Raw genomic sequence first — 16,322 nt, 5'->3', positions numbered from 1 at the left:
CCAATTAAAAAAATAAAAATAAAATTAAAAATTGAAAATTCCTTATAAATACTTCTCATTTTCGAATAGTTATGTTATAAATACTTACCATTTTCAAATATTTATGTTACCAAAAAAAAACGGATATTTGAAAGATTTTTACCAATTACTAAAAAAAATTGAAAATTAATAATTCTTTAAAAATTGTCACGTGTCAATTAGTCTACCTAAAAAGGGGACACGTGGCATTTAGACGTTTTGTTTATTAGAGGAGGTAGATTTTAATTTAATTATAATTTAATTTGTATTTGAAATAAAAATAAAAAAAGCAATCTCAACCTCACTCCAACCTAAAATCCGAACCAACCAGGGGCGGACACATTGTTTCATAGTAGGTATGACATTAAATAAAATAGTAGTGGCATAAGAGTAAAAAATTCAAGTTTTTTTTTTTGTACTGTGTATATGAAAGTCAAATGTTGTCGGTACCACTGTGGGACACCATATAAAACTGCCAATGATCCTAACTAATACTATTCCTATTCTTTTTCTCTAATCAACTCACAAAAGCATCAGTGACACCACAACTGCCTTCCCACAACCATTGGATCACCATTGTCGGACCACCACCGTCGACTACCACTCTTTTCTCTTAGAAACACCGTCTACAACCCTCCTTCTTCTCTTTGAGTTTTAGGTCGACTTTAAGAAATATCGTCTAATGGATAACAACCATCATCTTTCTCTTTCTTCTTCCTCATTCTTCGTTCTTAGGTTTCTTTAAGGTTTTGTGCACCATTTTGTCTCAGATCGAAGATGCAGAGTGGTTGATGGTCGTCGGAGGTATTGATTCGCTGGAGCTTGCAAATCTCGAATTGGTGGTTCGTTGGACTCGCAAATCTGGAGACGAAGGTGGTAGTTCTTCAGAGCTCACGAATCTGGAGGCGATCGACGTGCACCGTTTTGTCTCAGACGTGAATTGTTTCGAACCTTCATCGTGTCTGAAACACCTCCATTTTTTCAGATCGTCGTCTCCTGGGTTTTGAACAATAGTTGTCGCCTAGTATTTCGAACGTCGCCTAGGGGTTTAAACCACCGCCTAGGGTTTCAGATCAAGCTCCATCATCTATTTGGTGTTGATTACAGGTTTGGTTTGGTTTGGTTTAGTTAGGTTCCAATATAAACTTTTTGGTTTTATTTAGGTGATGATTGGTAGTGAGTTAGGAGGTATTGGCGGTGATAGGTGGAGGTATCGAAGTTTAGAAAGTGGATAGGGAAGATATATATATATATATATATATATATATATATATATATATATATAAAGAGAGAGAGAGATGGAAAGAAGTGGTGGTTTCTGGGTAGTAGACGATGAATGGTGGTTTTCGGTGGCGGTGGATGATGGTTTATGGTGGCGTTGGATGGTGGTTACTAGGAAGTTCTTGAAATATAGAGGACGAAATGTGCCCCCTTTTTACGATATAAAAGACGGTCCAAGTTAATTTTTTGAAAATAAGGACTAAACATGTCTTTTTGCACCTGCACGATAGACAATTCATGTAATTTACTCTTATGTGTTATAGCATTTTTAGTGACTGTTTTTTATAATTAATTTTTTTAATAATGGTATTGGAAAATGTTGTGTTTGAGTTTTTTATTTACTATTTATTATATATTGAATGAATAATTTAATTTTATATTTTGAATATTTAAAATTTTTTCTTTATCATATTTCATTTTCCTTTATTAACTATATTTTGCTTTTAAATGATTGTTATTTTTTATTAATTAATTATTAAGTATTTAAAAATATTTTATTTATGAATTTTAAATTTAATAAGGATTATATAATTTTTTCAATGTTTTTATTTTATATTATAACATAATAACTTTTTGTATTTTATGTATGTAAAGAAAAAATACATCATAGTCGTATTTATAATTTTGTATGTTTGTTGCATTTTCTGTCTATAAAAGGGTATTATTTGCGTTTGAAAGAAAACATCATCCTCTATACATAACGATCATTTACATATAATCACATTATCTTATACATTTCTTTTACAAACTTTTCAAAGGATATATTGTAACATATTGATTTGCGAATGATAAATGTAATATATTCTTTTTGAAACAATATATTTTTGTATTTTTTAATTGTTTAAATATTAATGAATAGTGATAATATTTATTAAAATATGACGAGTGTCTAAAAATGAGTAATTAAATGATGAGGTTTTGTATGATATTTAGATATATGTGAATAAATTAGTTAGATTTATTAAAAAAAACTATCAGAAAAGATTAACTATTAGATATGTATTTTAATTAGATATTAAAATTAGTGGTATAATAAGATGACAATATTTTTGAGTTATAGCATAGGTCGATCATTATATTTGCTCTTCCTCATCTCGCATTACGGAAGGCAATGAGGATTGTTGATAATCCTAGTCTCATATTCAATTATAAAATTTTATCCAACATGCGGTCTCATCAAGTTAGGTATCCTATTAGAAATACTCATCGGGTTTGCGGGTATACATATGGGAATCAGGTACCCCAATTATGGTCTTAATAGCTTAAACTTATTCGTTGGAATTTTCATTACCTAAACCATATTGCAACTGTGTCCAAAAATAATTTGAAATTTTTAAATGATTTCTAACTACATCAACAAGTTTAATGTAATGTTAGGTGTATTTTATATACCAATTTTGAACATCTAATTTCGTATTTTCATTGAATTTTAGTTCTTAATTTTTGCATTTAGTTAATAATAGGGGACCTTGCATGTTTTGTTTAGAATGTTTGATACTTCACAATTGTTGAATTATTTTGTAAGCATTAAGGGTATACGTAGAAAAAGAAGTTGTGGAGGTGAGCACAAATCATGGAGCAATGTAGCTTTTGAGCACAAAGAAGAGAAGATGGACCAGATGAGTTGCGGAAGGAAGCTTAAAGACATAGTCCAAAGTCGTTGCGTTTCATCATGCAAAATACACTTGAAATGCGACCCATTTTAAATTGACATGGACCATGTTTGACCTTTTATCTCACATTTGGGCAACACACTTTTGTCGTGTGTCAAAAAAACACGGTCATGTTTTTTAGGCTAGGGCACTTTCTTTCATTTTGACATTTTTTGGACCCAACATGCAAAATTTGTAACACTCGATTATCAGGTATCTTTCAGTTTGGTCCAAAAAATTTAAAAGTTTGCATTTTGGTCCCTGATACGCTAAGTGTAACTTGGAGTATGCATAGCGTACTCTCCTTAAGTTGGACACATGGATCTTTGAGTACGTTGGGCATACCTCAGCGTACGTTGGGCGTACTCACTTATACCATAAACCCTAATTTTTAGTGTTTGGCCCCTACTTAAGCAACATTATGGACCTTGAGGCTACCCCTTCATCAACCTCCTTACCCTAAAAAGATCCCTATGAAACCCTAGCCTCCATTTGAGTTTTATGGAGCCTTTATTGTGATATTGTGGTGTTTTTGGGTACCTTGAAAAAGAAGCTTGGTGGTGAAGCTTTGGTTGAGTTGGAGCTTAAAGATCCAGAACCTTCAACATCGTAGAAAGCCTCAGAAGGTATAAAGCTCAAGACTTTATGACTCCTTAGTGTAGATCTTGTATGTGGATAAAATCTTATGTTCTTTGGCCCCATAAGATGATTCTTGTGAGTAAATGCTACTCCAAAGGTTTTGAGTTGTTCTTTTGATGTTTCTGAGGTTCCTTGATAATAAAGTGTGCATCTTGTGGTCGAGGACCAACCATGCAAAAGTTTATGGTCATTTTCTGAAGAAAGAATACTAGATCTAGGATTTAGACCTCGTGGAGCCATACAAAGGCTTAAAGTTTACGACTTTATGGATTAAGACCTTATTTAGAAGTAGATCTGAGTTTTGGACGCTAAGGTCTTAAGGGATTAAGCCTTATTCATGAGGAAAGGTCACTGACTAGTACGTTAGGTGTGCTTCTGAGTACGCTACGTGTATTGGGTTTGAGCCTCGTTTCCCCTCAATGTTGGACTTGTATGCTAGGCATAATCTGGTGGTACGCACGACATACTTACCAGCTAGGCGTTTAAGCCTTGAACTAGTTTGGGCCATTGTTGGACCAAAAGTATTTTTTGGGTTTAGGTAATTGTTAGGCCTTAGGTGCTTATGGATTTGGGACTCTTCTGGGCCTTGGGCCATTTTTAGGTTTGGGCCGTGATTAGTTAGGCCCGATAAGGGAAGGGTAAAATGGTATTTTATCCTAGGAGCCGGGATTAAGGATTTAGACTTTTGGTTTTGGATTATGGCCTAACTGTTAATGAGGGTTTTATTATTTGTGGTTTAGTGTGGGGACGTTCCGGTTCAGCAGCCCGAGTGTTATTTGTTTATCAACGGATCGAGGTGAGTCTCTTCATTGTACTCGTGGGTCGAAGGCACCAATGCCTACCCACTGGATTATGTGTGTAGGATGATAGTTGTCTTTGTGACACTTACTGTTATGTTTGTATGTGCTTGATGTCTTTGTGACTCTTGTTGATATGACTGTATGCTTAGTTTTAGGGGTGAAATAGACCCGATACCGGTTGAAATAGACCGAAGGGGTGAAATATACCTAGTAGCAGTTGAAAGAGACTGAAGGGGGGTGAAATAAACCCAATATCGGTTAAAAGAGACAGAAAGACGTGAAATAGACCCCATTACCGGTTGAAAGAGACCGAATAGGGTAAAATAGACCTAGTTATGTTTTGACTGTTATTTATGTATGGTATGGGGTATTTTGGGGAAAGTCACTAAGTTTTGTGCTTACAGTTTTATGTTTATGGTTTCAGGTACTTTCAGTTCGAAAGGGAAGGGCTCGGCATGATCGTACCGCATCCACCCATGTTTTCGACACTTTTATGATTTTGGGAATTGTACTCTGATGACTATTTTACTATGTCATACTTTTGGATGTTTTGACATGAATATTGTTGGTTTGGGTTAAATTAAAAATGATATTTTTTACCTACGATTTTTGGGATGTTACAAGTTGGTATCAAAGCCTTGGTTTGAGGGATTCGGGCACACTTCTGGGTGTGTCTGAACTCAAACTGAGGAATTGATAATCCTTTTGGAAGAAAAAAAGTTTTCTCAATAAGATTTTATAAAGAAAAGGGGTGTAATGCGTGTAATCAGCTGAGCTCGAGTAAGTATTCACAAAATACCCATACATGTTATTGTTTCAGTATATACATATATGTATAGCATTCTAGACTAGGGCTAAGGATCTACTCGGAATTGCATAATAGGATGCGAGGAGAGATGCCTTTATATGCCAATTGTATGAACCCTTAGAACTACATGCTAGTATGGATTTCAGATGACTAGATAAAGTGGCTTCGTTAAGTAGTGTTCTGGTTTAGAACTCAATGCTCGAATGTTGCTTGCTTTGTGCTTATAGGGACTCCACTAGTTCTTTCTAATTATTAAGCGAATACTTTAAATTACATGTTGTGGGGATTAGATAATTCTCGAAGGTTAGGTTCAACTCTATTGTGCAACTTTTGTTTCAGTCCAACCGTTGTAGAGTAGGACCTAACAGTCGAATATTATTTGGTACTGGTAACATGTAATTGTATTTGTAAGATAGTTAGAAGACACTGGAGGGGAGTCTCTTCTATAGCTAATAGTAGGGAGTGGTATGGAAAGGAGTCCTAGGAAATCCTAGGAAACGTCTTAGCACATAAGGTACTCTATAGTGCGAGTGAAGTATCTGATAATAAGGAAGTGACTTGGAGGATTTGAATCGGTCCTTGAGGATGGTATAGATAGGTGTGGAATGTAGTATTAGGCCCGTACTACTGGAAGCACAGGATCTATACCCAAGACAAGGAAGGTATCGATGAATTAGAGAAAATTCGTGAGTGTGAACCTCTTCATGTGTATACTAATTGTTTATGTATTATATATCAACATGGTGGTGACACGTGGCTGAGCAGGAGGTTCAGGATATGGATCTGGTTCGGGATCGGGATCGGGCACCGAACCAATTGACAAGGGTTTGCGCGAGTTCATCATGTTTGATATTATGATAAGCATCCTTAATGTGACCTCGATGATGTTCGGGTCGATCAAGGAGGATATCATCAGCTTGATGGAGGATCGTCTTTGGATATTTAGGTCCGATCTGGCTGCTAGTCAGCATGGAGCCAACACTCTCTCCTTCAAGGATTTTAGGGGATGTGGGGCGCCAGAATTCTTTAGGGTGAATGACCCCATTGCCGCCAGACGATGGATAGCAGATATTTAGTGTGCTCAGATGAATAGCTTCTGCCCCGAGGGGTCAAAGGTGAGGTTCACTGCAAGTTGTTTGAGGGAGCAAGCCCGATATTGGTGGGAGGAGGTTGGTTATGCTCTGGAACCCCAGCGATTGAGGCCATGACCTGGTTGAATATTGTGACCCGGTTCCGAGCAGAGTTTACACAGGTTGTTGAGGAGTAACAGTTGGTGAGGGAATTCCTAGATATGCGACAAATGACTGAGGACTGTAGTGGAGATCACCGCCAATTTCTGAGAGAGGGCTCTATTGGTACCCCAATATGCTGCAGACGATGAGACGAGGAAGAATCGGTACCATGATATTCTTAAATCAGATTTCAGGCAGTTTGTTAGTGTTTCAGCTTGTCCGACATTGGATGACATGATATCCAGGGTCCAGGAACAGGAAATTTATTTGGAGCACATCGGGAAGATGAAGGCAGAGTAGATGCAGACGACTGGGGTTTCATCGAAGAAACCTAAGGGTTTTGACTCGAGACCGAGGGGCCAGCTGGGCCGGGGACGCTGTGGAAAGTGCGGCAAGATGCATGACAGAGTTTGCAGGTCAGGTGGTTCGGGCTGCTATAAGTGCGACAAGATAGCGCACTGCCATCACCGCCCATGTTTCAGGTCTGGTCTGCTTTCATTGCAATCAAAGGGGCCACAAGAAGGTCTATTTCCCGAGTTTGACTGGAGAAAAGGCTGTAGTACCCGCTCCGACAACATTGAGGATCACTAATGGCTGAGAGGGCAAGCAGGCGGTCCCTGTAGTGAAGAGCATGGCATTTCAGCTGACGGACAAGGAGGCGCGTGCGACACCTGATATGGTCACGAGTATGTATACCCTTCTTATCTCTTTATTTATGTTGCTTATCATGCTTATATATCTTTGTTTTTGTTTAGGTTCGTTCCTTATGAATAGTATTCTTGCATTGGTTTTGTTTGATTCGGGGGCTATCTGATCCTTTGTATCTCTTGCGCTTAGCAAGAGGTTTGTCGATGTTCCGGGGGAGATGGATTATCCGTTAGAGGTAGAGATTGCTGATGATTGTCCTGTGCGAGTGTCGAGGGTTCACCGGGGATGTACTTTGGAGTTATTCATGGAGCAATACCAAATTGATTTGGTTCCTATTCCCCTGCGCGAGAGAAAGGTCATTGTGGGGATGGGTTGGTTGAGCCCTGATGGAGTGATGATTTATTGTGGGCTTTAGTTGATGCATGTTTGAACCCCAAGTGGGGGAGAGCTGGTGATACACGGTGATGGTGCTCAGCATGGACCGACTCTCTGTTCGGCAGCGAGGGCGAGGCGTTATCTTCAACAGGGTTGTTCCGGGTTTGTGGCTTATGTGATGGATACTCGAGAGTATGATAGGGTGACAATGGATGATGTGTCAATTCTTCAGGAATACCCGAACGTTTTTCTGGAGGATTTTCTTGGAGTGCCTCTGTAGGGACAGATGGAGTTTCGGATTGACTTGGTTCCAGGTGCGGCACCGATAGCCAAGGCACCTTATCAGTTAGCGCCTACAGAGATGCAGGAGTTATCCACCCAGCTGCAGGAGCTATTGGGAAAAGGGTTCATTCATCCGAGTAGTTCACCATGAGGAGCGTCGATCTTGTTTATGAAGAAGAAGAATGATGGTTGATATCGTATGTGTATCAACTATCGGGAGGTGAATAAGCTAAGGGTGAATAACCAATATCCACTCCCGAGGATCGACGATTTGTTTGACAATATTCAGGGTGCATCTTGGTTCTCCAAGATTAAACTTCATTCTAGTTATCATCAGATGAGGCTCAGAGAGGAGGATATGTAGAAGAGGGTCTTCCAAAGTCGTTATGGTCATTAAGAGTTCATGGTGATGACCTTATGGCTCACTAATGCTCCAGCTCATGAACCGCATGTGCAAACCTATGTTGGATCGGTATGTGATTGTGTTTATCGATGATATCCCGATCTATTCCAAGACACAAGAACAACATGATGAGCATCTGGGTGAGGTGTTTGAGACTTTGAGGAGGGAGAAGTTTTATGCGAAGTTCTCCAAGTGTGAGTTCTGGTTGCGTGAGGTGCAGTTTCCGGGGCACCTTGTCAACCAGAATGGTATCCTAGTTAATCCGGCCAAGGTTGAGGCAGTGATGAGGTGGGAGGTTCCAAGGTCTCCATATGAGATTCATAGTTTCCTTGGATTGGTTGGTTACTATCGGAGATTCATTCATGATTTCTCCAAGATAGTGGTTCCTTTGACCCAATTGACAAAGAAGACCGTCACCTTTCGTTGGGGGCCTGAGCAACAGGCAACTTTTTAAACTCTAAAACAAATATTGTGTGAGGCACCGATTCTGACCCTGCCTAAGGGTGTTAAGGATTTTGCGGTATATTCTGATGTGTCGATCACAGGTTTGGGTGCAGTATTGATGCAGCGGGGTCATGTGATCGTTTACGCTTCGAGGCAGCTGAAGCCTCATGAGGCGAACTACCCTACACATGATTTGGAGTTGGGGGTTGTGGTTTTCGCCTTCAAGATTTGGCGTCATTACTTATATGGGGTCCGTTGTACAATCTACACGGATCACAAGAGTCTGAGGTATCTGATGGATTAGCCGAATCTGAATATGAGGCAGCGTAAGTGGTTAGATGAGGTGAAGGATTATGAATGTGATATCCTTTATCACTCGGGGAAGGCCAATATGGTGGTTGATGCTCTTAGCCGCAAGACATATACCGCCCCGATCAGGGATATGTATTTGAGGGTGACCGTGATTACCCCACTCTTAGAGCTGATTCGAGAGGCTCAAGTTGAGGCTATGAAAGAGGAACACCGGAAGAGTGAGTGTATAGTGGGCCAGGTGGCTTCTTTTGATTATGATAGTTGGGATTGTTGGCCCTTCATCGGATAGTCTGGGTTCCATAGTGCGGGGGCTTGTGATAGATCTTGATGGAAGAAGCACACAAGTCGAGATTTTCTATTCATCTGGGTGCAATAATGATGTATAGAGATCTCCTATCTGACTATTGGTGGCTCTGCATGAAGCGGGACGTGGACTGGTATGTGGAGAGGTGCTTGACCTGCAGGAAAGTCAAGGTCGAGCATCAACGACCTCATGGTAAAATGGAGCCGTTGGGAGTTCCCGTTTGGAAATGGGAAGAGATTACGATGGATTTTATCACAAATTTGCCACCGACGGTGCAAGGAGTGGATTCGATGTGGGTCATCGTGGATCGATTGACCAAGAGCGCGCACTTCATCCCGATTCAGGTGAGTATCTCTGCGGAGAAGCTACCAGACATCTACATTTGGGAGGCTGTAGCACGACATGGGGTGCCGGTTTCAGTTGTTTCAGATCGGGATGTTCGGTTTACTTCCAGGTTCTGTAAGAGATTTAATGAGGAGTTGGGTACTCGTCTGCATTTTAGCATGACTTTCCATATACAGACTGATGGTCAGAGTGAGCGGATTATCCATACTTTGGAGGAAATTCTTCGGGCATGCGTACTGGATTTAGGTGGGAGTCGGGATACGTATCTCCCTTTGGCGGAGTTTTCGTATAACAACAGTTATCACGATAGCATTGATCGACCTCCTTTTGATATGCTCTATGGGAGGAAGTGTAGGACCCCGATATGTTGGGGTGAGGTTGGTCAACGGGTTATGGGGAGTACAGAGGCGGTACTCAAGACGACGAAATTGATTCAACAGGTTCGCGACAGACTTTAGACAGCGTAAAGTCAACAAAAGAGATATACCAATAGGTGCTGGTCAGACTTAGAGTTCCAAGTTGGGGACATGGTACTCCTGAAGATGTCACCTTGGAAAGGTGTCGTCCGATTCAGGAAGCGTGGTAATCTGGTCCCCAGGTATATTGGTCCTTTCAGGGTTTTAGCCCGGGTGGCCAGGGTTGCGTATCATTTAGATCTACCCGAGGAGCTCAGTCAATTCACAACACATTCCACGTCTCTCAGTTGCAGAAATGCTTGGTTGACGATTCCATAGTAGCTCCATTGGAGGACATTAAGGTGGATGATCGACTGAAATATATAGAGAGACCAGTGGCAATCTCGACAAGAGGATGAAGACTCTACAAAATAAGGTTGTGGATTTAGTGAAGGTGCAGTGGCAACACCGAGCCTGAGGACGATATGATGGAGCATTATCCGGAGTTATTTGTAGCAGCGGACTTCGAGGACGAAGTCTAATTCAAGTGGGGGATAATTGTAACACTCGATTATCATGTATCTTTCAGTTTGGTCTAAAAGTTTTAAAAGTTGGCATTTTGGTCCCTGTTACGCTAGGCGTAACTTGGAGTATGCATGGTGTACTCTCCTCAAGTTGGACATGTGGATCTTTGAGTATGTTGGGTGTACCTTAGCGTATGTTAGGTGTACTCGCTCATACCACAAACCCTAATTTTTAGGGTTTGGCCCCTATTTAAGCAACATTATGGACCTTGAGGCCGCCCCCTCATTAGCCTCCTTACCCTAAAAAGATCCCCACTAAAACCTAGTCTCCATTTGAGTGTTCTTGAGCCTTTGTTGTGATCTTATGGTGTTTTTGGGTACCTTGAAGAAGAATAAGCTTGGTGGCAAGGCTTTAGTTGAGTTGAAGCTTGAAGATCCAGAAGCTCCAACATCGTTGCAAGCCTCAGAAGGTATAAAGGTTAAAACTTTATGACTCCTTAGTGTAGATCTTGTATGTGGGTAAAATATTATGTTCTTTGGTCCCATAAGATGATTCTTGTGAGTAAATGCTACTCCAGAGGTTTTGAGTTGTTCTTTTGATGTTTCTGAGGTTCCTTGATAATAAAGTTTGCATCTTGATGGTTGAGGACCAACCATGCAAAAGTTTATGGTCATTTTATGAAGAAAGAATGTTAGATATAGGATTTGGACCTCTTGGAGCCATGCAAAGGATTAAAGTTTCTGACTTTATGGATTAAGACCTTATTTAAAAGTAGATATAAGGTGTGGACGTTAAGGTCTTAAGGGATTAAGCCTTATGCATGAGAAAAGGTCAATGACCAGTACGCTAGGTGTACTTCTGAGTACGTTGCACATACTAGGTTTGAGCCCTGTTTCCTCTTCGTTGTTGGACTTGTACGTTGGGCATAATCTGGTGGTACGCACGGCGTACTCACAAGCCGGGCTTTTAAGCCTTGAAATAGTTTGGGCCATAGTTGGGCCAAAAGTCTTTTTGGGTATACGCCATTGTTAGGCCTTAGTTCCTTATGAATTTGGGTCACTTCTAGGCCTTGGGTCATTTTGGGTTTGGGCTGTGATTAGTTAGGCCCAATAAGGGAAGGGTAAAATGGTTATTTACCCTAGGTGTCGGGATTAACGATTTAAACTTTCAGTTTTGGATTATGGCCTAATTGTTAATTAGGATTTTATTATTTGTGGGTTAGTGCGGGGACGTTCCAGTTCAGCAGCCCGAGTGTTCTTTGTTTATCAGCGGATCGAGGCGAGTCGCTTCACTGTACTCGTGGGTCGAAGGAACCAATGCCGACCCACTGCATTATGTATGTATGATGATAGTTGTCTTTGTGACATTTATTGTTATGCCTGTATGTTCTTGATGTCTTTGTGAATCTTGTTGATATGATTGTATGCTTAGCTGAAGGGGTGAGATAGACTCGATACCGGTTGAAATAGACCGAAGGGCTGAAATAGACCTAGTACCGGTTGAAAGAGACTGAAGGGGGTGAAATAGACCCATTACTGGTTGAAAGAGACCGAAGGGGAGTGAAATAGACCTAGTTATGTTTTGACTGTTATGTATGTATGGTATGAGGTATTTTGGGGAAACTCACCAAGCTTTGTGTTTACAGTTTTATGTTTATGATTTCAGGTACTCCCAGTCCGAAAGGGAAGGGCCCGACATGATCGCACCGCATCCACCCATGTTTCCACACTTTTATTATTTTGGGAATTGTACTTTGATGACTATTTTACTATGACATACTTTTGGATGTTTTGACATGAATATTGTTGGTTTAGGTTAAATTAAAAATGAATTTTTTACCTATAGTTTCCCCGATGTTACAAAATTAGTAAAGGCACATGAGCTTTGAAAAAACACGGTCGTGTTTTATTTTTACCTGGCCGTCTTTTTCGTCTGAGGGTTTTTTGGGCAATTTTCAGTTTTGCTAAAATAGGGGGAGTAGCCTCATTTTTTCACACATACGTTTTTTTGGGCAAGAAGAGACTATTTTGAGAGCATTTTTCTTGGATTTTGAAGGTAAAGAATCATTGAAAACACTAGTTTAAATAAATAACAAAAACAATAAAAATAAAATAATTTATAAGTAAATGAGTTATTATCATACTTAGATTAAATATTAAATAAAATAGCCAATTTAGACTTAAAAGAGAAAATAAAGGAGGAATAACTATATTTGATATGTTGGTTAGACTATAGTGACATTGTGGTCAACATGAAGTATTAAGAACTAAAACGGTTTAATGTGTTAAGTGACCATAAATATGACAGGGTGGTCAATAGGATTAACTATATTTCATTAAAATTATAGTGACATGGTGGTCAATACGAAGTGTTAAGAACTCAAACGGTTTAATGTGTTAAGTAACCATAAATATGAGATTAAACACTCTTCTTTTCTCATTGTTTTACCAAAACAAGAACAAAGAGTGTGATAGGAGAGAAGTGACAGTTTTACATGTTTTAGTAGAGATATAGAAGTGTTAATTAAAGATTAAGTTAAGATTTGAAGTTTAGGATTTAAATTTGCAGTCAAATCCTATTTCCATGTTTCATTTAGTGATTTAATGGAGGTTTTAGTTGCTAAATCATCTATAGAACATCACTTTATCAATAGTTCTTCATATAACTTCTTGATTGAATATTTGATGGAGATTTTAGGAGAAATTTTTTGATCCTTGTATCATACTCTATATCATCAATGTAAGAACCTGAAATCTAGAGAATGTTGACTTTTAGTCAAATATTAACTAAAAGGGTAAAAGGGTCAATTATAAGAAAGAAATGAAATTATGAAGTTGTGATTTCATGAAAAAGGCCAATAAGAGTTTAAGTCACTTAGATGAGGTTAGATGAGTAAGTTCAAGAAAAAGAATGCAGGAGAAGATGCATTTTTGGTCAAAAGGGTAAAATGGGAATTTTATGCTTTTTGGACCAACTTTGTGACTTAGTACATTAAGACTTGTATTAAACCAGTGAGAATTGACTTAAACAAATTGTAGAGTATGTTCCCACCTTCGCATGGATATAAAGATTATAGAAAACAGGTAAGAAACGAAGAAGTTATATGCGTTAGAATTTAGGACAAAAATGTCCTAAAGCTGGAATGGAATCAGCCAAGGGGCAGCTGTGACGATTTTGAGGATGGAAGTTGATCAAGAGGATATCAAGGGTGTTTATGGTTTGGAATGAAGGTGGAATGCTCAAGAGGTAATCATCTTATCTATTTTTAAGCTAGTAGGGCTTTAAGGGTGTTTTGATGAAGTTGGTTACATTGGTTGAATTGATCAACCTATAAGTTGATTATGATATAGATGAGAGTATTTAGAAGCTTTAATTAAGCTTAGAAAATGATCCCTATTGTGGAATGAATCCAATGAGAGTTAGGGTTTTAAACCCTAACTAGTGATTATGTGTAATTGAGGCATTAGATGTTAGATTGAAATGAATTGGGTATTATGGGGTGCTTAGTTCATTAATTTGTTGAGATAAGGTACTAAAACGTTTTAGTATGGAGAATTCCAAGAAGGGAGAACTGCCAATACAAAGTAATACCAAACTGAGTAAGACTCAGAGTCCAAGCACTGATGCAGAGATAGTAGAAATGAGTAGAGTTCCATATGCTTCCGCCGTTGGATCTATCATGTATGTTATGACATGTACTCGCCCTGATGTGGCTTTTGCTTTAAGAATGGTTAGTCGTTATCAGGGAAATCCGGGTATAGCTCATTGGATAGCTGTCAAGAATATTCTTAAGTATCTACGAAGAACTAAGGATTGGGTCCTTGTGCTTACTGGCAGTGACAACTTAAGAGTAATCGGGTATAGTGACGCCAACTTTCAGACAAACAGAGACAACTTTCGTTCTCAATCTGGCTGGGTGTTTACATTGAATGAAGGAGCCGTAACCTGGAAAAGTTCCAAACAGGAGACAATGGCTGATTCTACCTGTGAATCAGAGTACATAGCAGCAAACGAAGCATCGAAGGAGGCTATTTGGTTGAAGAACTTCATAGGAGACCTTAGAGTTGTTCCAACAATTAAAGAGCCAATAGATATTTTCTGTGATAATGAAGGGGTGGTTGCCTTAACAAAGGAACCAAGAGATCATGGAAGATTAAGGCATAACGACAGAAAATACCATTTCATTAAACATAGATTAGAAGAAGGTCACCTCGCCGTGAAGAGGGTATCGTCAGAGGAGAATCCAACAGATCCCCTCACAAAGGGTCTGGGTAGGATTAATCACGTTCAACATGCTAGGAGCATTGGTCTGAAGGATGATATTAGTTTTAGTAGTTAGATATTTGTTTAGAAACTTGTAACAAAATAAATGTAATTGACTCTTGATGATTAAGTAATGGAGAATTATTTATGAGTATTGTTTACTATCTTTTGTCAATTGTTGTGTTTCATTTTGCATGTTTTACTTCCTGAATAATTAGATTATTCAAATATCCACAGTCGATCATACTTTTAGAAGTAAGTAGTGAATTAAGACGGTCATGAATTGATTGTAGATTGTCTAAAGAGTTTTAGGCATAGCAATGGTATTGCTGCAATATTTATGAGTACTTTGAAATGGAGAATTTAAGTATTGGATTAACCCACGCTCAGAGAATTACTTCATAGAGTTTATCACGAGTAATTCTGAGACGATAATATCTTATAATCTTTAAACGGAGATATATGAGTTGTTGTTTACAAGTTGGCTGTGCATTGATAATACGTAAACGCATCAATAACTTGATGTTATAAAATGTATTGTTGTGCATAATTTGACGAGTAAATAGTGCAAGCATATAAGTCAAATTTTATCTTTTCCTTTTTTCATTAGGGGGAAAATGATATCTTTGGGCCCCTCGATGATTTGGTGTTGACTTATAGTGTCGGGCCCGACCAAGACCAAATTGATGTGTTCGATTAGTAGTTCCTTGTTATTACAAATCAGAAATCAGGAAACAAAGTTTTGGACAATAAGATTAATTCTGTTCCATGTCTCATATCCGCATGATGTCTTGAAGAATGGAGGATCATATGATCACTTATCTTAGGACACGTGACTGACTAGGTCATAGTTCGACAACGGCTTTTGAGAGCTACAATTTGCTTATCAATTTAGAAGAATATACTGGCAATTATAGTTATTAGACTTATCCAAGTGGGAGACTATTGGATTAAGTGTCTAAGCCCATAACTATAATTGATATATACTTAAATTGATAGTAGCACAGTCCTTTTGGGCTGCCCTCAAGAGTAGCAACTAGACATAATCATTTTGGAGAAAGAGGTTGATTTATTATTTGATTAATAAATTGAAATAAATGATTTATTAATATATTATGAAAATAATATATTAATTAGAAATAGTAATATTTAATCGAAAATTAATTGAAATTAATTTTGGGATTAAAATAATTAATTAAGTGGATAACTGCCCATTTTAAGATTATCTTGTATTAGGGTTTATCTAGGGTTTCGTGACTGCACTATATAAACAGCCTTAACCCTACAATTTTCGTCCACTTTTTCTTTGGAAGACCTAGCCAAACATTTGAGCCTCTCTCCTTCTTCTCAATCATTCTCCTTTGCTAGTGTTGGGTGTGAACCACTAGAGGCATGACAATTGTGACGCTTGTTCTCAAAGCCTCAACAACACTAAGGATTTGGATTGTTATTTCTATATAACAATCAAGGTATGTTTCAATAGCCCTAATTATGTATTTTGATTATATGCTAGTGTTCTAGGGTTTCTAAATTGTTGTTCATATTGTATGTTTAATTAGAGAAAACGTAGATCAAAATTATTTAGGGTTGCATGCA

The sequence above is a fragment of the Lactuca virosa genome, chromosome 9 (genome assembly GCF_052849685.1).
Source record: "Lactuca virosa cultivar CGN04683 chromosome 9, Lactuca_virosa_CGN04683_v6, whole genome shotgun sequence".
NCBI lineage: Eukaryota > Viridiplantae > Streptophyta > Magnoliopsida > Asterales > Asteraceae > Lactuca > Lactuca virosa.
Note: the sequence above shows the minus strand (reverse complement) of the source record.